This window comes from Cricetulus griseus (assembly GCF_003668045.3).
Source record: "Cricetulus griseus strain 17A/GY chromosome 1 unlocalized genomic scaffold, alternate assembly CriGri-PICRH-1.0 chr1_1, whole genome shotgun sequence".
In the NCBI taxonomy this organism is placed as follows: domain Eukaryota; kingdom Metazoa; phylum Chordata; class Mammalia; order Rodentia; family Cricetidae; genus Cricetulus; species Cricetulus griseus.
The window spans coordinates 3,268,462-3,293,384 of NW_023276807.1; the positions used below are offsets into that span (position 1 = coordinate 3,268,462).

The 24,923-nt window shown below is 40.2% G+C and overlaps 1 pseudogene; it reads left to right on the forward strand.

The window, feature by feature from the left end:
* The first annotated feature begins 929 nt into the window (after positions 1-929).
* The window catches only part of LOC113832219, a 43,805-nt pseudogene continuing 19,811 nt past the window's right edge, over positions 930-24,923 (forward strand).

Below are 24,923 nucleotides of genomic sequence, written 5' to 3' on the forward strand. Positions count from 1 at the left end.
GATCAGGCTGTAAGGTTTTCTTGAATACCTTTTTACTAGTTGAAACTTCATTGGGAGGGATATTGCCCTAAGGTCACCACTCCCTTTATCCCATGTCTTATTCTGTTTACTTCCTTAAACATGGGGTTTATATTCATTTCACTTACTGGTGGTCTTGTTCTATTCAAATTCTTCTACCGCATGTATTATTCTAGCTCATTTTGCTCCTTTCCATCATAAGTCATCATTAGAGTAACAGCTAATATTAGTATTAGAGAGTCTATACTAGAGTGTTTGAGATTTCTTCTGCCAAAAGGATTAACTCACCATTCCTTAAATTTAGGCTCAGGTAGACTCTTCAGATAAGGGGGGGGGGGGGGGGGGGGGGGAGGGGGGGGGGGGGGGGCGTGGGGGGCGGCGCGGGGGGGGGGGGGGGGGGGGGGGGGGGGGAGGGGGGGGGGCGGGGGGGGGGGGACCCCCCCCAAAGAGGCTACCATGTTCCTCACCAAAACATCACCACAATAATCTCTAGGCCACATATTAATATTCATCTCACTGGAAGTTCTTGTTCAAGGGACCCACACCATTCAAGTCAAACTCAGCACCACTGTCTTCCTTGCTTTTACTAGTATGGTCCATATGGGGCATTTATAATTTCAACTACTCTTTGAATCCATAGTCCCAAGGTGGGTATACCTCTGACAAGACCATGGTCTGACCTCTCACAGCAATACAATGTTCTTTAGTAGCCTTGAACTTACTGGCAGGAAAACTTTCTGAACACAACACCATCTGTACATATTCGTGTAACAACAATCATTCAATTTGAAGTCATAAAATTGAGAAGCCTCTGCACAGCAAAGGACAATGTCATTCAGACAAACTGGAAGCCTACAGATAAGGACAAGATTTTTCCTGTCATTAACACACTGAACAAGACTTATGTGGTCATGGAGTATGTTGAGGGCCAGAATTTGGAGATGTTCCTCAGGGACATAGACTATCTCCAGGAGGAAAAAGCTACACTAATATTCCAACAGGTCCTGTCAGCAGTGCAGTACCTCCACCAAAGACACATTGCACATCGGGATATTAAATTGGAGAATATCCTTATTGACAATGCAGGAAACATCAAGCTTTGTGACTTTGGAATGGCAGCTCAGCTAGCAGAGGGGCAGATGTTGCAGGAGGGCTCTGGCACCTTGCTCTATATGGCTCGAGAGATCTTGGCAGGAAAACCCTATGATGCCCTGGCAAGCGATATGTGGAACATGGGAATTCTATATGTACTGGTCACAGGACATTTCCCATATGAAGAAACCACAGCTCATACTTTGTACAGGCTCATCACCCACACAAAGTTAGCCATTCCCTGTCACCTGTCAATGCCTTGTCATGCCATCATTGCACAATTACTCTTGTTCCCCCCAGGCATAGATTACAATATGTGAGGTCCTGGAACGCAGTTTGCTGGGCCACATTAAGAACCAGGTATATCCTGAAAGTAAAGAAATCCTTCCCAGGATCATAGAGGCTATGAAAACAATTGACTATAACTGTGAAGAGATTAAATCATCCCTAACACAAAGGAAACCAAATAATAAAACAGCTACTTTCAATGTTCTGGAACACAAATTGAGCTGTGAGGACAGCCATGATCAAAAAGGAGAGCCCTGGTTAATCAGCGGCCATGTTTGTGTTATTCCCCCTCTTCTCCCCCTTGAAGAGGAGACCCAGGGGACCAGCTTTTCCAACTCTTGTAGAAGATGGGAAGAGGAGGGTGTGGAAGGAAGGGGCAAGAGATGATGAAGCTATATCATGCTCAACAAATACTCCTGCCTGGGTCTGAGACCCAGATCTGATGAAATGATCGCAGAGGAGGTGTCCTGCTGGCTAATATCATGCACAGTGCTGCTGGCAACATTGCAGTCAACATGAATTCTCAGGACAGCCTTGAGGTCATCTCTCCTCATGTGAATCATTCCTGGATGGAACACCCACCAGGTTTCTGAACATGGACTTCTCCTCATATACACCATCCATGTGGCACAACATGAGCAATGACCAGGGCCAGTTTGGGCCCACAACCTCTGGATACAGGCCATTCAGGCACTAGAAGCCGATTCTCAAGCAAATTTACCACACCCTGAGGTCACAGTTCTTGTCTCCAGACCACACGATGTTTAGTTCTGAATCCTGATGTAAGCTACAAAGAAAAGAGTGGACAGTGTAGTAGATAACAGAGCTCTTTGTTTTAGCCACCCAGATGTTCTCCTCCTTATATTTTGACTATGTTATTTTAATAAATTCCGTGTTGTAAATGAGTTATGTACCACCTCTGGGGCATACGATTGGTATCTATCCCCTACATGCAAAACCACACATAAACACACACACACACACACACACACACACACACACACACACACACACAAATGCATGAACACAACTTACTATCTGGAGTTACTGGGTTTAGGTTCAAAACCCAGCCAGAACCATATTATATCTACAAAAAGACCACATATACATATGTGTTTGTGTCAGCTCTTGCTAGGTAATCCATTCTCTAGTGTCAAATCACACCCCCGTCCACTCTCTCCTCTCATCTCTCTCACTTTTCTACACACACACACGGCCATTGAAGGAAAGAGTTTAGTCTTCATTTATGCTGATACGGTCCAAAAATTCATGGCCCTGGTGAGGAAGCTACACTCACTTCTTCACACAGCACACACACACACGACAAACACACACACACACACACACACACACACACACACACACACACACTAAAACACACACACAATATGGCAGGGGAGGAGACCCATTAGTCATGCCTTACCTTACAGAGAGAGTACCATATATATTTGGTTTATCAGGCCTGCTAAGTAGCCTCTCTCTTTCAGTAAATGCATTCAAATCTACATATGAGGCTCTGTTACATGAGCCTTCTCCTACAACTTAAGCCCACTTACACATATCCAATTAGGTGTTACAACCTATAACATAACGCCTGTTTTACGTTATAGTTTCCATATTCATACAGGGCAAGTGTCATGTTCTGCTATATTTTGCTCCAGTTAAGCTCCACATACAAAGGTATGGCTAGGTGTTAGGGCCTGCATAGGAGTCCCTCTCCTCATACAAAGAACGACTATGGCACAATAAGTTAGATAATAGGTCCTACTGTGTATCCCTTGCTCAAGAGCTGCAGCCCTCATAACCAGATATGTTCCAGCTTCTACTAGGTACCAAATTTCCTATAACAAAAATAGTTATAGAGATGCTAATTAACACACAGCATGCTACCTTACTTATGATTTCTAATTTCTATTTTCAAGAAGATAAACCATTACTGCTAAAAAAGGAAACCATATAAGTGGATGGTTTACAGGACCAGATGTTTAGTCTAGTATCATCACGCCAAGACACGGTGGCATGAGGACAGACAAGGTGCTGAAGAAGGAGCTGATAGTGAGTAAGTGCCACATCTTGATCCTGCATCCACTGGAATTAGTGTAGACACTGAGCATGCCATAAGCACATATGTGACATAAAAGCCACATCCATAATGACACACTTCCTCCAACATAAGCACACCTACTCCAACAAAGACACGCATCTGCTACTAATTGGGGTATTATAGGCAATCTTAGGTTCACAGAAGTAGTATCATGCAATGGCTTCTATATGCCTTCATTCATGGATATCCCTAACATGTCTGGCCTCAGTGGTTTTCCTTAGTTCGGGAGGGAGAATTCATAATGCCTTTTTTTCTACAGTGGACACTGAAGCCACAATGATATAACTGATGGCACCCATTTCTGCTGTTTCCTGAGGCTGGAACCTGGCTCTATTTTAAATTAAGTAATAACCAGCTTTCCATAGTTGTGTTCACTACCTATACTTGGCTGTTCTGTAATTTACTCTGTAGATAGGATTTGCTTAAAACTCAGAGATCCACAAGCCTCTGCTTTTCTGGTGTTGGAATGGAATGTGTACACCATTACAACAGGATCTAAGGTTTTAATTCCTATTAACCAGTTGAAATGTAACTGGGTGGCATCTTGCCCTTGGGGGACCTCTCCCTTTATCCCATGTCTTAATCTTTTTATCTCCTTAAATAGAGGATTTAACTCCAGTCCACTTACTGGTGCTCTTGTTCTACATAAATTCTTCTACATTATGTATGTTTCTTGCTCAGATCGTTACTTTTCATCATAAATTGTCATTAGAGTTTTCACTAATATTGGCATGGCAGAGTCAATACTAGACTATTTTGAGATTCCTTCTGACAAAAGGATTACTCCAAATCTCCACAGTTTAGCCTCAGGCCAAGTCTTCAGACAAGGGCAAACAGCAGCAATGGTCCTCACCAAAATATCACCAGAATCATCTCTAAGCCACACAGTAACATTCTTCTCCTCTGAAACCTCTTGATCTAGGCACCCAAAAAGATTGAATCAAGTCAGCTCCACTATCTTCTTGCTTCTACTAGTATGGCCCATTAGAAGCGATTAAATATTTCAAGTCCCTAGGCCTATATTCTTAAAAAAAAAAAAAAAGCAGGGACTGCATCTCAAATCAAGTTCAATGGTAGTCTGGAATTCATAGGCACAGGAATTTTTTTCTGAACACAACACAATTAGCACACATACCTAGATCAATAACTAATAAATTGAACCTCATGAAACTGATTATTCACTGCCAAGCGAAGGACACATTTATTCAGACAATTTGGAAGAGTATAGATTGGTACAACTTTTCAGTAAATACACATCCAACAGAATGATAATATTCACCTGCTACCCATTGAATCCCCCAAGGTTCCCCCATCGCCCGTTCACTTATCAACACACGAGGACCCAATATACAAAGAATTTAATAACTAGATATCAAAAAACAATATGCCACAAAAAATGAGGAACACCCTCAACTGAGAATTTTCAAAAGGAAACGCAAGTGAATGTGAAACACTAAATGAAATGTTCTGCACTTCTGCATGATTAGTGCACACCCCAATCAGGCTGAGCAACTCAGGTGGGTGGAATCAGGGTCCAGATGCAGGCATTGAGTCCATCTGCCCCACAACTACTCCATATCTACAAGCTGCTGGAGCACAGGGAGAAGCTGCTTCTGGGGAACCCGATGATCCCCTAAATAGTGCATTTATTGCCAGCCCCTTACTTGCAGATGTTGTAGATTTAATCAGCACTTCTTGCCCAGCTGGAAGACTCAGTAAGTGGGGTGGGGTAGGGGTGGGGTGAAGTGGCACTTTCTTGCTTCCTGCACCTCCATACATACATGTAGAGCATGGCAAGTCTTGAAGAGGCCATCAGCATGGGATGATAGGTGGGTGGCAGCCTGGAACTCACATGGAACATTCAACAACCCCTCCAAGACCTGACTAGCCACAAGATCACCCTGACTCTGGTCAACAGAAATATATTCCAAATACAATCCAGTGAGGCTCTAGTATTTCTCTTCAAAACTAAACAAAAACTGTGGATTGTGTGGTGGCTCACGCCTTTAATCCCAGAATTCTTGATGAAGAGACACTAAGATCTCTGTGAGTTCAAGGTCAATTTGAATTTCCAATAGAGCTCCAGGATCAGCAGAGATGATAAACAGAAAACATCTCTCAAAAAAACAAACAAACAAACCAAAAAACTGAAAGACAGAAAAAAATGGAAAGAGAGCAAATATTGAACAGGAAACAGTCTAATGATTAACTACATTGAATATTGGCATGTAAAACTCATGGGACAAAATAATATACTGTGTGACACAATGAAGTTTTCCTATTCATTAAGAAGTGAGTGGAGGGGGCTAGACAGATGGCTCATAGTTTAAGAGCACAGACTACTCTTCCACTGGTCCTGAGTTCAATTCCAATTAACCACATGGTGGCTCACAGCCATCTGTTATGAGATCAGGTGCCACCTTCTGATATGCAGATATACATGGAAGCAGAATGTTGTATACATAATAAATAAATAAAATCTGACAAAAAAAGAGAACTGAGTGAAAGCTGAATGTCTCATATCTTCAAATTGACTCAGGATGCAGAGTGAGGTATTGAAACAGGCTAGACTCCTTAGTGTCAAGGACAAGCCCATTGAGGAAATTCTTCCATTGTGATGGCATTTTTTCTTGTCAACTTGACTACATCTCTAATAAAATAAAACCCTGACATGAAGGGCACACATGTAAAGATTAGTTTTGATTCATTTGTGGTGGAGCAATGGTAGGCAAATTTCCCTTCTATGAGGAAAAAGAGGTGTGAAGACAAACACCTTTAATCCGGATCTTGAAGCCAGAAGACACATCTGCATTACAGCCACACCTTCTCCTAGATGAGTTTATATGCACCGGAAAGACAGTGGCTTTTTGCTCATTTGCTGCTTGCCTGTGCCTTCATAGCAAGTGCATTACTTCATTGGAATTGCAGTCTCTTTTTTTGGTGTTCCTGCACATAGTGAAGATAAGGCAACTGATTGAACCTTAGGACAGAAAAACTCCTGGATTTTTGACTACAGATAAGTCACTCCAATAATTTCCAGAAGGGGTAGCGATGATTGAATTATTGGATAAAACATCCTGTTACTATTGAGAACCCTGACTAACGCAGACACCAAGTCTCTGTAACATGAAGTTCCCCAAATAAGAGAAAAACTCATGCTCAAATGCCTAACACTGTAGGACATTTCTCATTCAAACTTCTTTAGTGGTTTTGTTCACAGTGCATGCCTGTGATGCCAGCAACTCAGGAGACTTCAGTATCACAGGCTGTTGAGCACTTGTCTCCATTAGCTACTGCTTCAAAGAAAGCTGTGGAAAGCATAGGAGTGAAACTTTCTTTCTTTCTTTCTTTCTTTCTTTCTTTCTTTCTTTCTTTCTTTATTTCTTTCTTTCTTTCATTCTTCCTTCCATTTTTTTTTACTGGTTTCATGAAGTTTTTATAGAAACATAAAAAAGGAAGTCATAAGTAAAAGTAAAGACACATTCCAAACACATTTGTGGAAACATCAGATAGTTTGGTTACAGTAAATTGCGGTCTCTCTGTTGTACGTCCCTGGTGCTTATTGTTTGTTTTGGATCTGTTTGTATATTTCAGAGTGTTTACTTACCAGCCACAAAGATATTAGGTCAAACACAGAGTATTCAATAAATGGCTATAAAGCAGCTAAAGACTGACTATGGACTTGCAATACTCCAACCTCTCCACAATCATTATAGTTCTAATCAGTATATGGGCAAGGCGGTCAGTCTTCCTTCCAGGAATTTTCATTCATGGCCATTACCAGGCACAGTCCCTTCTTTGTGTGACCACACCAGTAACTGACTCTCCCAGTCATGGTAGTGCATGACTGTGATGCCAGCAACTCAGGAGACTTCAGTAGAGGGATCTCTTGCATTCCAGCAGTCCGTGGTACAGCCTGGACATCCTGAAACAGCTGTTTGCTGCTGTCGTTTTTCTTAATTCCCCCTCCTAAAGGAATGTCTTAATAGACCAAGACCCACCCACCCAACAAGCTCATTCAAATACAATCACCACTGTTTAGGGTAGGGGGCCGGGCTTGCCAGCCAAACTCTGTAACAGGTAGAGACAGAGAGTTGCTGGGAGAACCCAGCAGCCAGGTAGCCAGGTCTGCTCTGATATATTAAATAGGCACATGGTGTGTGTTCTTTGTTTGAGACCTAAATTAATATCCATAAGTAAGGCCATGTTTGGAAGTATTGACCGGAGTACTATTTTAGTGTATCTTTTTGGAGGGGGAGAGGAGAAATTCTACATATAGCAGCCGTTTATACAAATGAAGTCTACATCTGCTAGGAGTGAAGCTTTCCAATCAAGTAGATTCAATATAAGGAGGTTGTTTCCCAGTTTCTTAGTTTTCCATCTTGGGATTTATGTTTGGTTTTTCCTATTTATATTTACAATGTAAGTTTTTGTTCTAGGGTTAATACATATCTTATTTTCTGTTTCTTAATAATAATCATCTAATATGTAATTTTGGAAATTAAGTCTCTTATATCTCTCTGGATTCTTTTTTCCTGTATTAAAACCTATTTAATTATATGTCACACATGCCCAATTTGATCATACCATTTCCATGCATGCCTGTACTCTACTTTGATCATATTCTCCAGCCCCATTTGACTCCTTCCAGCCTATCTCTGTGTATGATACAATGACTTTAACAGAAGGTCAGTTGCCTGTTACCTCATGACACAGACAATACAAAATATGTCTAATTTCAGTTTGTGGATCTCTTTTTATATAGGAATCTATATCTAGTGGTTCAACAGTCACTGTGCTCAGTGTGGTCTGTTCCCCAGACTCTCCTCTTATGCCATGCTAATGTTCAATTTGTTTACTCTGAAGTCTAGTCATGTGCCTGGGTTAGGCTATTATTATTATGAATGAATGGATCTGTAGTGTGTTGCTAAGATGGATGTGAAGTATCCAGGACTCTCATTAAAGACTTTCTCACCTGTGTTAATTCAGGGAAGGTGATTATAGTTTATTGTTGTACTTATTTGCTTGGAGTCTCAGGGTATTTCTGTCATAGGGAGCAGTTTGGAGACATTCCTTTCCTTTCCCTTTCAAGATTTATTTTCTATAACCTTGGTGTTTGTCTTAGGGTTTCTTTTGCTGCAAGAAAACACCATGACCAACCATAATGTTCAGAAGGAAATGTGTATTCAGCCTACACTTCCAAGACTGTTGTTTACTTCTATAGAAAATCAGGACAGGAACTCATACAGAGCTGGTTCTGAGGCAGGAGCTGATGCAGAGGCCATGGAAAGGGGCTGATTAATGGCATGATTATTTTAGTGTACAGCCCAGAACCAAAATTCCAGTAGATAGAACGAATATCACCTTTCCTGGCCACTTCTTCATTGATTACTACTTGAAAAAGTGCCTGAGAGCTCTATCTCATGGAGACATTTCCTCAACTGTGGTCCATTCCACTCTGATGATGCTAGTTTGTGTTAGGTTGGCACACAAATGCCTCCAAAGTTTTGATAGATTCAGATAATCTACTGGGCCTGGGCTTTGCCTTGGTTAGAGCCATGATCTTGCCAACCACACTTGTTGATTATGACTCATGTGTTTAAGTGGGTTTTTTTTTATCTGTTTTAATATTCACACAGGACTAGGAATTCCTTTCATATATTCAAATTTACTATGGTTTGGATGGTTGAAACATCCCAGAAAGAGACTCTAGGTTCCAATTTGATCAAGAATTCTCCTTTGTTTTCCTATTATTTATTTTGTATACTGTGTCTATTGATCAGTATGGGCTAGGGTTTTATATTTTGATACATTCTTGACATTGACCTCATTAATGTTTCCTTGTCCTTTTCATGTACACAACAGTGATTCCAGCTTTGATCATTTGAAATGATATCTCATCTAGTGTTTTGAGCTTATGTTCTTCTAGTATTTGGATGTCACTGAAGGGTTTCCATAGGATTTTTGGGTTATCTCAGATTACAAGTTAGAGAATTTATAGCACTAAATGCCCATCCTAAAATTACTTTAATTTTTGTTTCCAGCTTTGTTTTCCCCAGGAATTGCCAACAAGATAAAGTGGTTGAAATTGAGGCAAACATCATAGCCAGCCCCTTGGAAGAAGACATTCTTGAAAATGATTTTAGAATCTTGAAATCTCTAGGCTGTGGTTCATTTGGGGAGGTGAAGCTTGCCTGCCACCTTCCTACAAATACAGAAGTTGCTCTCAAGCTGGTTGAGTCTGTCAGTCTTTGGTACACAGAAACACAGTTCGATTTTTCCATGTCATGGACACACTAAAATTGACTTATGTGGTCATGGAGTATGTTGCAGGAAATGATCTGCAACAATCCTCAATGACAAAGGCTATCTAAAGGAGGACGAAGCTAGACCAATTTTCCTACAGGTTGTGTCAGTACAGCAGTGTACCTTCTAAACAAAAGACTCATTGCACATCGTGATATTAAACTGGATAACATAGAGCTGGAGACGTCAAGCTTTGTGACTTTGGAATGGCAATTCAGCTCAAAGAGAGGAAGATGTTGAAGAAAGTCTGTGGCACTTTGCTCTATATGGCTCCAGAGATCTTGGCAAGGAAACCCTATGATGGGTTGGCGGTTGACATGTGGAGCTTGGGAGTGGTCCTATATGTACTGGTCACAGGACAATTTCCTTATGTAGCATCCACACTTTAACACATGCACAGACTCATTACCAACACACAGTATCCCATTCCCTACCACTTGTCAAAGGCCTGTCGCAAAATCATTGTACAGTTACTCACAAAACCCAGCCAACATAGGATAACAATTTGTCAGCTACTGGAAAGAAGATGTCTGGGTGAATTAAAGATCACGTAGAACCAATGAGTAAAGAAATCCTCCCCAGTGTCATAGAGACTATGTGCAGCATTGGCTATACCTGTGAAGAGATTGTGTCATCCCGTAGACACTGGCAACCAAATAATAAAATAACAGCAACTTTCAATATTTTGAAACACAAATTAAGCCATGGGGACAGTCATCAGCCAAATGGGAAGCTGTGGTTAAACAGCATCCATGTAGGTGCTCTTCACTCCCTTATCCCCTTGAAGAGGGCAGCCAATGAACCAGCATTTCCAACCTTTAGACAAGCTGGGAAGGGTGATGTTAGGGAGGATGGTGAGGAAGGAAGAGGCAAGAGATGCCAAAGCTGTAACATGCTTATCAAATACTCCTGCTTGGGTCTGATGTCCAGTTCAGATGAAAAAGTTCCTGAAGGAAGTGTCCTGAAGGCTAATGTTATTCACCATGTGACTGGGGACACTGCACTAAACACGAATTCTGTGGACAGACTGCCTGGTGATCTCTCATGTGAATCAGTCCTGGATGGAACACCTACCAGTATTCTCAACATGGACTTCTCAACAGAGCAACCATTCTTGCGACCCACCATGCACAATGCCCAGCTCTGGTTTGGACCCACAACCTGTGGATTCAGGCCATTCAGGGCCTGGAACATGATAAGGAAACGAATTTCCCATGACCTCAGAGCACTGTGCTTAGTTTCTGAAGCAATTCATGGTGAGTCCTCCACCCTCCTGTAAGCACAAAAAAAGGACAATATAGTCCATAAGAGACAGATTGGATTTGACCACCAAGATGTTCTCCTCCACTGTATTTTGACTCTGTTATTTTAAAAAATAACCCTTTGATAATGACAAGAATCTACAAGAAGACCCCCATCTATGATTCCTAGTAATAGTGGAGATGAAACCTGAACTGGCCTACCCTTGTAGTCAGATTGATGAATACCCCAACAATCATCATAGATCCATCATCCTGTAATTGATAGAACCAGATGCAGAGATCTTCACTAAGCTCCATGCCAAGCTCCAGGAATCCAGTCTAAGAGAGGGTAGGGGATGTATGAGCCGGGTAATTCAACATCATGAAGGAGAAATCTACACATACAGCTGAACTAAGCTAGTGGAAACTCATGAACACTAGAACAAGAGGTTTCACATGCCACAGGTCCAAACTAGGCCATCTGTATGTGGAAAACTGTTGTGAAAGTTGGACTATCTGAGATTCCCTGGCAGTAGGACCAGGATCTAAGCTTGATAGATGAGCTAGCTTATTGGAATCCATTCCCTATGGTGGGATGGCATGCTCAGCCTTAATGCAGGGGATAGGGACTTGGTACCACCCCATCTTAATGTGCTAGACTTTCTTGAGGCAGTCCTCCTCATGGCAGTCCTTACCTTTGAGGAGCAGTGGACTCAGGGAGTCAAGTGGGTGAGGTAATGTGGGGGCAGGAGGGAAAACTGAGTTTGGAATGTAAAATGAAAATTAAAATAATAAACAAGTTATAAAAATGTAGCATTGTCTGACAATGTCTTAATACCAATCTTCAGCATGAGTTCCTATATCTACCTTTCATCTGGTATCATCTCTGCCATCCTACTGATAAACAAGCACTATGAGTCTCCACAGCTGAGCTTCATGCAGCACATAGCTAAGCCAAGAAATGCTAAGCCAGAGCTGCTCAGGGACAACTGAGTCTGTGGGACTGCTCACAGATCTGAATTCCCTGGGATTAAACACACACAGATACTCAAGGCCCCAGTCCCAGTCCTGCCTCCATCCACAAGAAGAGGAGAGATATCAGAGAACTGGATCTGTTTGCATCTACCAGAAGGGAACCTTGGTTCCATACCAACCAGGGGAGGAGGAGACTCCTTCTACACCAACAGGAAGAAAGGATGGGAAGTAGACAATATAAAAATACATTCAAAAACAGACAAAAAAATTTTACAACACCAGAATCTAGGGAAACTACACCAGCAAGACCTGAACAATACAGATGAAGCAGAATAGAATACCCTTTAAAGCATCTTCATGAACATGATAGATGTCATCAAAGAGGATATGAGAAAATCCCTTAAGAAATGGAAGAAGAAAACAAACCAAAAATACAAGAAATCAATAAATCTTGTAAGGAAATAGTTCAAGAACTAAAAATTGATATAGAGACAATAAAGAAAGCACAATCTGAGGGAATTCTGTAAATAGAAAATCTGGGTAAATGATCAGGAACTAAAGATGCAAGCATAACCAACAGAATACAAGAGACAGAAGAGAGAATCTCCAGAGTTGAAGATACACTAGGAGAAAAAGACTCATCGACCAAAGAAAATCTTAAGTCCAAGATATCACTAATCCAAAATATCCAGAAAATATGGGACACCATGCAAAGAGAAAACCTAAGAATGATAGGTATAGAATAAGTTGAAGAAACACAACTCAAAAGTGCAGAAAACATATTCAACAAAAGCATGGAAGGAAAGTTCCCAATTTAAACAAAGACATGGCAATGAAAGTACAAGACATCTACAGAACCCCAATAGAGTAGACTGCCAAAAAAGGTCTCCTCCCACATAATAATCAAAACCCCAACCATACAGAATAAAGAAAGAATATGAAGAGCATCAAAGGAAAAAGGACAAGTAACATATAAAGGCAAACCTATCAGAATTACACCTGACTTTTCCATGGAAACTCTGAAAGCTAAAACATCTTGGACAGATATTCTACATACACTAAGAGACCATGGATGCCAGCCCAGACTTCTATAGCCAGCAAAGCTTTCAATAAATACAGAGGTAGAATACAAGATATTCCATGACACAATCAGATTAAAACAACAAATATCCATCAATAAATCACACAGAATGTTCTGGAAGGAAAGCTACAAGCCAAGGAAGTTCACAACAACCAGAAAAATATAGGCACTAAATAATCCCAGTCTACCAACAGCCAAAAGAAAAATGGGGTGGAAATCCACACACCACTCCTAAATCCTATCCAAACAAAAAAGAACAATTAATGGTCATTAATATCCCTCAATGTTAATGGTCTTAAATTGCCCATAAAAAGACACAGGGTAGCAGAATAGATAAGAAGACACATTCCATCCTTCTGCTGCATACAACAAATATACCTCAACTTCACAGTAACTAAGAGTTAAGGTTTAGGAAAAGATTTTCCAATCAAATGAACCCAAGAAACAAGCTGGGGTAGCAATCCTAATATCCAACAATTCAGACTTGAGGCTAAAATCAATGAAAAGAGTTGGAGGAGGTCAATTCCTACACATCACAGGAGAAATGCATCAGGACGAAATCTCAATTCTGAACATATATGCCCCAAATACATAGGCATCCATGTTCATAAAAGAAACTTCACTAAATCTCAAGTCACACATAAAACCTCACACAGTTATAGTGGGAGACTTCAACCCACTACTCTCACCAGTAGACAGGAACACCAGAAAGAAACTCAACAAAGAAAAAAAGGAACTAAGAGAAGTCATGGCCCAATTTGGTTTAACATACATCCATAGCACATTCCATTTAAATATGAAATAATATAACTTCTTCTAAGCACCACATGGAGCCTTCTCTAAAATCGACCACATACTGGGAAACACAGCAAACATCAGTAGGTAAAAAACTTAAAATAACCCCTGTGTCTTATCAGACCACCAGGTTTTAAGTTAGAATTCAACAACATCACAAATTGCAGAAAACTTACAAACTGATGGAAATTGAATAACACACAATTGCCCATTCTTGGGTTGAGGAAGAAATAAAAGAAATTAAATATTTCCTACAATACAATGAGAATGTGGACAAACATACCCAAACATATGGGAAACTTTGCAAGCAGTGCTAAGAGGAAAGTTCATGGCACTAAGTGACCACATGAAGAAACTGGAGAATAGTCACATTAGAGAATTAACAGCATAACTGAAAGCTCCCTTAAAAAAAGAAGTCAACACACCCCGGAGGTGTAGATGCCAGGAAATTAATTGAGGGCTGAAACCAAAACAGTGGAAACTAGGAGAACAATACAAAGAATAAATATAACGAAGAGTTGGTTCCTTGAGAAAATCTAGAATATAGACAAACCTTTATCTAAACTTACCAAACCGCAGAGAATTAGCATGCATATTAATAATATCAGGAAGGAAACTGGGGACATAACAAGAGACACAGAAGAAATCCTGAGAATCCTCAGGTCATACTTCAAAAACCTGTATTCCTCAACACTTTTAAATCTAATGGAAATAGACAATTTTCTGGATAGATTTCACGTACCAAAATTAAATCAAGAACAGATAAGCAATTTAAATAGACCTATAACTCCTAGTGAAATAGAAGCATTCATCAAAATTCTCTTTCCCAAAATAAAGCCGAGGGCCAGATGTCTTCATTGCAGAATTCTACCAGACATTCAAGAAACCGCTAATACCAATTTTCCTCTAAGTATTCCACACAATAGAAGCAGAAGGGCCATTGCCAAAGTCTTATTACTAAGATTCAATATCCTTGGTACCCAAGCCACACAAAGACACAACTAAGGAAGGGAACGATAGACCAATATCCTTCATGAACATTGATGCAAAATATTCAATAAAATACTGGCAAATCCAATCTAATCGTGGGAGAGACCGCTGGAACCTGCTGCATCTCTATGGCAAGCTAGAAACCTAGTGCAATAGAAACTCCCAGGAATCTTCGAGGGTGACCCTAGCTAAGACACTGAACAATGGGGATATAGAGCCTGAACTGGTAATCTTCTGCTACTTGGCAAGACTTCTACTGGACAGACTCAGACACCAAACCAGCCAGGAAGCCTTCACCTACAATTTTTCCTGCTTACAAGGCGTGCTGTGGGAAAGGTGACACCAAAATAGTGGGACTGGCTACCAATGAATGTTCCTGCTTGAGAACCATATCATGAGAGTGAACCCACCCCTGACACTGCCTGGAGGGCCAAGAATGAGATGCTGAATAAATAGGTCATAGACCTTCAATAGAGACAAACACAACTGGGAAATGTAAATGAGATTCCAAATGATATTCTGCTAACTTCATAGACTGGAGCCTAGCAAAATTGTCATCATAGGGTCTTCAACCAACAACTGATGGAAACTGATGAAGAGACCCACAGTCACAAATTAGAACTATGGAGTCCTGCAGAACACAGGGAAGAAGAATCATAGCAGCCTTAGAGGTCTAGGACAATGGAAGAATATCCACAAAATGAAATATCCAGGTCCCTAAGGGACTCACAGAGAATGAACTCAAAACCAGAGAGCCTGCATGTGATTGCCCTAGGCTCTCTGCATATATGTTACACTTGTGTATCCTGGTCTTCACTTTGGACACCTGACCTTGGGAACAGGGGCTGTTTCTGATTCTGTTGACTGTTTCGGGACCATTTCCTCCTACCAGGTTGCCTTGGCCAGCCTTAATAGGAGAAGAGGTGCCTTGTCTCAATGAAACTTCGTATTCCAGATCTGGCTGATATCCGTGGGATGCCTGACATTTTCTGAAGAGAAATGCAGAAGTGTATGGGGGACCATGGAGAGGACTGAAAGGAGATGGGAATCTGTGATGTGGATGTAAAAATAAGGAAATAAACACACGTATACTCATGTGTCACACATATGAGTTCCAGGCCAGCATGGTCTCCAGAGGGAGTTCCTGGATAGGCTCCAAAGCTACACAGAGAAACCCTGTCTCAAAAAACAAAACAGAACAAAACAAAAAAAAAACAAAAAAAAGAATGAAAGAAAGAAAGAAAGAAAGAAAGAAAGAAAGAAAGAAAGAAAGAAAGAAGAACTGAGTGGAAGCTGAAAATCTCACCTCTTCAAATTAACTCAGGATGCACACCACAAGTTCAAAGACAGACAGTACCTAAGAATGAAAAGTTGGGGAAAGATTTTCCAATCAAATGGACCCAAGAACAAGCAGGGTAGCAATCCTAATATCCAGCAAATTGGACTTTAAAGTAAAATCATTCAAAAGAGAAGAAGAAGGTCACTTCCTACTTATCACAAGAGAAATCCATCAGGATGAAGTCTCAGTTCTGAACATTTATGCCCCAAACACAAAGTCATCCACGTTTGTGAAAGAACATTAATAAAACTCAGATCACACATAAAACTGCACACTCTAATAGTGGGAGACTTTAACACCCCACTCTTTATCTTCAACACAGCTAAGTTAAGACCATCAAATTTCCCTGTGCACTGGTAGTAATTTGATACTTTATGCAAATTTCCCCCTTACACTCAATCAACTTGTCTAGGATTTCTCTAAAGTCTTTCGAAATATTTATCTAATTGATACAAGTAGCACTAGGGTTTTAAAAAGTGTGTGTGTGTGTGTGTGTGTGTGTGTGTGTGTGTGTGTGTGTGTGTACATTTTTCCTTACCTTGCAAGTTCTCACGACTTCACAGCACAAAAAAAAAAAAAAAGAATCCCACTCTGATTACATTTCTTCCTCCTTATTGTACACAACTGCAACAGGGGATTGATCACTAAGGATCTATAATCCCTAGAATAGGCTTATAGAAAATATGTTGAGATGTAGCCTTGAACCTGCTTCCACCTTCATCCCCCATCACTTGGCAAAGGAGGGTCACCCTAGCCAAATGCTTATCAAACAAGCATGAGGACCTGAGTTTTCAGATCCCCAGAGACCACACTAAATCCTGGCATGAAAGTTTGGTGTGCCTATAATCCCAGCTCTGTGGAGATAAACACAAACTCCTCATGTTCTCTGTGCAGATACTCCTAATGGACAAGCTCTAGGTCCCAGAAGAAACTATAAAAAACAGTGACCGAGGAATACACTTGATACTGATCTTGGCTCTACTACCATTTAAAAATTACTTGAAAGGACTTTTGATTACAAATGAACTCAAATGCCTGTGTCTAGAAAAAAAAACACACAAGAAAACCACACACCTCCACTCACACAAAATGCCACACAAATAAACATACACAGGAAGGGAGGATGAACATGGGACAAAAATTTTCATCTTTCAGATATGATCCTTCTCACAATGTGTGGGGACCTAGTTTGCAAGCTTCAATAATGGGGTTTTCCCAATCCCATTCTAGTGAAAGACTCTGGAAGAACTGGGATTACCTTTATCATCCCTTTAGACGTGTTTGCAAAAGAGAAGTTTCTGAACCACTAAGAACAGTGCCCATGGGCCACCTGTCCTCAACCAGAATTTGGAAATTCCTTCAGAGCCTCTGGACAGCAGTTTCCTGTCCTTGACTCTGATTGAGAGGGAACAATAGATGCAGAATTGGAGTTTATGCTGCAGTCTGGCCTCATAAGGCTCTACTAGTCCTTATTTGTTTTTATTTTATGTGTGTTTTCTCTTATTTTTTATTTGTCTTTATATATCTCTAGAACTATGTTTTAATTTTTATACTTGAGAAATACTCAAGTATCTTCATCAAAAATAGTGAAAGTAGTATAAATATGACATTTCCCTCTGTTATTAATGTTTTGTATAAACATTTGGATATTCAGATGTAACTATGGGAGCCTCTTATAGAAAATAAATGGGAAATGAACAGCCTGTTTACTTCAGTCCTGGCTTGTCTCAGTCTGTCATGGTTGCTGAAATATGTGGAGACGTGGAATTGTTGAAAGCTCAGGCAGTCAAAATGTTCCTTTGCACATGGAACTGATATGTCACTGCCCACAGATTGTTCTCTTCTGATTTTCTATTTAAAATGTTTTGTATATCCATACATGCAAGACTGCATGCCAGTGTGTGTGTGTGTGTGTGTGTGTGTGTGTGTGGTTGTACATACAGGAGCATGTGTGAGTGTGTGAGAGTGAGGACACATGCATGTGTTTCTATGTATGAGTGAGAATATATTTACTTATATGTTTGTGAGATTTGCATGTGTATATGTGCAGACAGAAGGCTCAGTTGTCCTTTTCTTCTGCAATGTGCCAGGGAATGAACACAGTGCAATGGGGCATGCTGGTACATCATTCTCTCTGTGCATGGAACTTCCATGCTAATAGAGCTAATAGAGCAAAGATGGTATCTTCATGGCAATATCAGCCAGGAGATGCCCGAGGATCCATTGTGCTGTCTCTGCCTCATACTGTCTTTGAATTAGGCATGAGGCTAACTCCTGAATAAACTGCTAAATTCTAGAATTGTATGAGGATACATAAGGATCCTCTCCGTACTTGCCCTTGGACCTGATACAGTATCACGAGAAATGCATATTTCACCATGACCATCCTATTTTTATTAATAATTCTCACATTTGGGTGTAGTGCCTACACTAGGCATATCTATCTAGAGGGTAAAGACCTATAGCTAACATTAATAATAACATCTTACTAAGAACAAGGTTTAATCACACCATAGTTTTAAAACATCAAATCACTCTACCACAATCCTAATACTCATAGATCACTCTGGACTCAACAATGTAACAGAATTATAGACTAATTTCCCTTATGAACATCGATGTTAAAATTCTCAATAAAATACTTGCAAATCAAATCCAAAACACATAAAAAGATCATCCACCAAGATCAAGTAGGCTTCAGGTGGATGGATGTTTCAAGACACATAAATCAATAGATGTGGCCCATGAAAGAGACAAACACATGATCGTTTCATTAGGTGCAGAAAAGATCTTTGACAAAATCCAACCGTCTTCATGGTAAAAGTTCTGAGAGATACAGGGGACATACATAAACAGATTAAAGGCAGGTTACAGCAAGCCCCAAACCAACAACAACAACATAAATGGAGAGACATTCAAAACAAGTCAATTAAAATCAGTAACAAGGTTTTCCACTCTGGCCATACCTGTTCAATATAGTAGATAACAAAGTATCTTCATTTGTAGATGATATCAGTATGCAAAACTGACCCTACAAATTCCACTAGGAAACTACTACAGGTAATAAACACTTTCAACAAAAATCTGTATATAAACTAACTGCAAAACTTCAATAGCCCTCCTATATAAAATTGAAAGGCCAACTGAGAAAATAAAGTGAGGGAAATAGTACCATTTACAACAGCCTCAAATAATTTAAAGTATCTTGGGGGAAAACTAATCAAGCCAGTGAAAGGCGTGTATGATAAACAAAACAAACCTTAAAGACATAGAAGATATCAGAAGATGGGACGCGCTTCCAAGCTCATGGATCATTAGGAAAAACTGGTCATCCTACCAAAAGCAATCTGCAAATTCAAAACAACTCCCACCAAAAGTCCAAAATAATTTTTCACTGATCTTAAAAGGATAATTTTCAGCTTTATATGGAAGCATGGAATATCTAGCATTGCTGAAAGAATCCTGAATAACAAAATAACTGTGAGAGTTATCACTATTTTTTATTTTGAGTTCTATTACATAGTTATTCATAAAAGCAGCATGGTATGGCCCCCAAAACATGCTAATCAATGTACTCAAATTGAAGGCAAAGACATAGAACCACATGCCTATAGACACCCAATTATCAGTAAAGAAACCAGAAAAACACTCTTGAAATTAGACAGGAGCTTTAGAAAACGTACTGGTCAAACTGCATGGCTTTGGGTAATGGTGGCACAGGCCTTTAATCCCAGTACTCAGGAGGCAGAGGCAGGCAGATATCTGTGAGTTCCAGGCCGGCATGGTCTCTAGAGCGAGTGCAAGGAAAGGCTACAAAGCTACACAGAGAAACCATGTCTCAAAAAGCAAACAAATAAAAAAAAATGAAAGAAAGAAACCCGAAATACACTCTAGAAATTGGACAGCAACTTTAGGAAACTGTACTCATCAAACTGGATGGGATGGGCAGTGGTGGCACACGCCTTTAATCCAGCATTCAAGAGGGCAGAGCAGGTCTGTGTGACTTAGAGGTCAACCTGGTCTACAAAGCAAGTTCCAGGACAGCCTCCAAAGCTACAAAGAGAAACCCTTCAAAAAAAAAAAAACTGGATGGCTAATGTTGAAAAATACAACTAAATCCATATTTATCAACCTGCACAAAACACAACTTGAAATAGATAAAACAAAAACAAAACATAAAACCAGGTCAACTGAGCCTGATAGAAAGAAAAGGGAGACTAACCTGGAATCACTGGCACAGCAAAACTTTCTGAACACAACACCCTTATCACACAGACTAAGATCAACAATGAATGAACTGGGCATCATGAAACTGAGAAGTGTCAGCATAGCAAAGGACACTGTCAACCAAACTGTCAGCCTACAGAATGGGATAAGGTTTTCCCTAACTACACATAAAATAGAGGGATGATTTTCATTATATATACAGAACTCAATAACTAGATATGAACCAAAATAATAATCTACCTAAAAATGGGGCACAAGCTAAACAGAGAATTTTCAAAAAAGGAAACTCAAATGAATTGAAAATTAAATTAAATTAAGAAATTAAAAATAGTTATGAAGCCCTGCAAGTCTGGTGGAAGCCCCAAGTTGGCTGACCAACTCTGGTGCCATTAGGACCTAGATCCAGTGATGAGTTGGTCCTGCAGAACCAAAGGTCCTCCCTAAATAGTGAAAGTCCTACGTCCATCTGCCAACCCCAACTTTGGAACTGTTGTGGCTTCTGTCAGCACTTATTGCTCTGATGAGAGACCCATGGAATCAGGTTGGGGGTAGGAGAGGGACAGTGCTGTCATCTGTAGGCTAAAAGAAGAATAAAGTTAGAGCCTGGCAAGTCTTGGTCTACAACAAGGGAACAGAGATGGCAGGGTGCCTGGAACTCACAGGGAATATTCCACACTCTCCCCAACCCTGCTTAGCCATTAGATGACCCTGACTCTAGACAACATCAAGATAGCCAAGATGAATCCCAGTGAAGGTCCAGTATTTATGGTCAAAATAAATGAGAAAAATATGAGGTGGTAGCTCATACCTTTAAACCCAACATTCTGTAAGCAGGGCCACATAGATCTCTGTGAGTTCAAGTCCAAGCTGGATTACAAATGGAGATCCAGGATAACCAGATATGAAACACAGGGAAATCCTTTTTAGAAAAACCAAAGGACAAAAACAAACAAAAACAAAACCAGTCCAATGACCAATTGCATTCAATATTTTCATGTAAATCTCATTGGGCAGAATAATATACTGTGAAAAACACTGCATTTTTCCAATGTCATTAAATATAAGGAATGAAGAAGTTTATACTCCTTAATCTCAAGGACAAGCCCAGTGAAGGAATTCAGCCTTTGTAATGGCAAGTTTTGGTTGTCAACTTGACATCACTAATGAACTACAACCAAGACATGGAGGAAATTCCTGTGAGAGATTATTTTTAATTGGTTTGTTCTGGATCAAGAGGAGGGAAATAGAGCTACTATGAGGATCTAAAGGTGGGAAGACACATGCCTTTAATCCAGATCTTGAGGCGAAAAGACACACCTTCTTTATGGCCACGCCTTCTGCTGGATGACTATATAAGGACATGGAAGCTGGCTTTTGTTCATTTTCCCCTTGCCCTTGCCTAGTTAGCAAGTCCATTCCTTCACTGGAATTAGAGACTATTTCTTTCAGGTTACAGCATATACATACAGAAGATCAGCAAAGAGATCCAGCCTTGTGGATTGAGAAACTCCTAGATTTTTGGACTTTAAGTTCATGGCAAGCCACTTTTGGATTATTTGGACAGCAGCCTGTAAGTTATTCCAATAAAGTCCAGAAAGACAGAGGTTGGGATGGGCTAATTGAATCATTCTATAAGAGTTTGTTGGCTGTAACATACTTCTTTCTCTTGGGCTGGTTCTAGCCCCGCAAGCAACTGTCCGTGACAGGTACCCCATGACATTTCCAACACCTCAGGGTCTCTTAGGCCATCCAGGCTTCACATACACAGCTTCATGCAATGGCCTCTATATGCTTCCATCCAGGGATACCACTGACAAACCTTCCGCAGTTGGGGAGGGAGATTCCATAATGCCTTTCTTCTACCATTTACTCTAAAGTCAGAACCATGTAGCTCAAGATTTTATATGCTGCTGTTTGCTGAGGCTGGAACATAGCCCTCTTGTTTAATTGCATCTTAACCAGCTTTCTTCTTTTAGGTTAGCTATATCAATTTTATTTTCTATTAATTAATTAAAAATTTTCTCAATCCCATCACAGATGACAGTGTCTCCTCTCCCATCCTCTCCTCCCAGTAACTCACCCTAACTTTCCCTCTCTACCCTTCACTTCCATTCTTTCTCCTTTCTCTTGAGAAAAGTGTCAGCCTTCCAGGAATATCAATCAGCCACAGCGTACCTAGTTACAGTATGTTTAGGCACCTCCTCTCTTATTAGGCTTGGCAAGGCAATACAGTAGGAGAAAAGGCTCCAAGAAGCAAGCAACAGAGTCAGACGTCCCACTGTTAGGGGTCCCACAAGAAGATCAAGCTAGACAAGAGTAACATATGTGCATAAGGGCCTATGTCAGTCCCATGAAAGTTCTCTGGTTGGCAGCTTTCTGTTCTTCATGGTTTCCTTCAATGGCTGTACTTCGCTGTTCTGTAATTGGCTCTGTAGGCAGGACTTGCCTAAAACTCAGAGATCCACCTGCCATTGTCTTACTAGAAGTTGCAATTTGTGGCATTCACACTACAGGTGGCTCTGAGCTTTTATTTAATTCTTTTTCTCAAGTTGGAAGCTTACCTGGTGGTATCTTGCAGGGAGGTCACCAATCCCTTTATTCCATATCTTAACCTGTTTATTGCCTTAGACACACTATTTAACTCTAGTCCCCTTACTGGTGCTCCTTATCTACTCAAATGTTTCTACATCATGTATTTCTTCTTGCTGTATTAAACAGATTGAACTAGACATCACCCATGCCCAATGTGATCACACCATTTGATCATGATCTCCTGCACTATTTCACTCCTTTCAGCATAGCTTTGTGATTGATGGGATGAGTTTAGAAAAGCTCAGTTTCCTCCTTCCTCATGACCCAGAGAATACAAAATATGTCTGGTTTTTGCTTGTGGACATGCTTTGTGTCATGAAAACTATATCTGGCTCTAGCTAATTTCCTAATAACACAGGTTCAATAGTCACTGTGCTTCACCTGTTTATTGCCTTAGATACATTATTTAACTCTAGTCCCCTTTCTGGTCAGGCTCCTTATCTACTCAAATGTTTCTACATTATGTATTTCTTCTTGCTGTATTAAACCGATTGAACTAGACATCACCCATGCCCAATGTGATCACACCATTTCCATGCAGCCTCTACTGTACTTTGATCATATTCTCTTGCACTATTTCACTCCTTTCAGCATAGCTTTGTGATTGATGGGATGAGTTTAGAAAAGCTCAGTTTCCTCCTTCCTCATGACCCAGAGAATACAAAATATGTCTGGTTTCTGCTTGTGGACCTACTTTGTGTCATGAAAATTATATCTGGCTCTAGCTAATTTCATAATAACACAGAGGTTCAATAGTCTCTGTGCTTAGTGTGGTCTATACCCCAGGGACTCCTTACATACGATTTTAATGTTCAATATTATTTTTTACTCTGAAGTATACTCCTGTCCCAGAGCGGGGCCATTTTGATTGTGAATGAAGGGATATATAGTGTGTTGATAGGATGGTTCTGAAGTATTAATGATTTTATCATCTCTATTGATTGCAGAAAGGAATTTATACTTTATTTATGTGATTATTTGCTTGGGGGCTCAGGGTAATACTAGCACAGGGATCAGTTTGGAGACATTCATTTCTCTTTCAAAAAGTATTTTTTATAACCTTCGTGTTTGTCTTAGGGTTTCTATTTTGTGACGAAAGAGCATGACCAACAAGAAAGTTCAGAAGGAATGTGTTTATTCAGCTTATACTTCACGGTCACTGTTCTCCTCTAAAGACAGTCAGGATGGGAACTCAAACAAAGCAGGTTCCTTGAGGCAGGAGATGATGCAAAAAACTGTGGAGTAGTGGTGGCTCATGCCTTCAATCCCAGAATTCTTGAGGCAGAAGCACCCAGATCTCTGTGAGTTCAAGGTCTATTTGAATTTCAAATAGAGCTCCAGGATAAGCAAAGCTAATAAACAGAAAACATTTCTCAAAAAACAAAAAACAAACAAACAAACAACAACAAAACCATAAAAACAGAGAGAAAAAAATGGAAAGAAACCAAAAAGAAAACAGGAAACAGTCTAATGATTAATTGCATTGAAAATGGCATGTAAAATACATAGGGCAGAATAATATATTCTGTGACACAATGCAGTTTTCCAATGTCAAAAGAACTGTGAGTGTCTCATATCTTCAAATTTATTCAGGATGCAGAGTGATGGAGTGAAGCAGGCTAGACTCCTTAATCTCAAGGACTTCCAGGATCTTGTGGTAGACTGATTCCCATTTTCTTGAGGAGTCACCATACTGATTTCCAAAGTGGCTGTCTGTGTTGTCACTCCCACCAGCCGTGGAGGAGTGTTCCCCTTTCTGCACATCCTCTCCAGCACAAACTTTCATTTTTTTTTTTTACTTTAGCCATTCTCAGAGTTGTTTGATTTGCATTTCCTTGATGTCTAAGGATGTTAAACAATTTCTTATATGTCTTT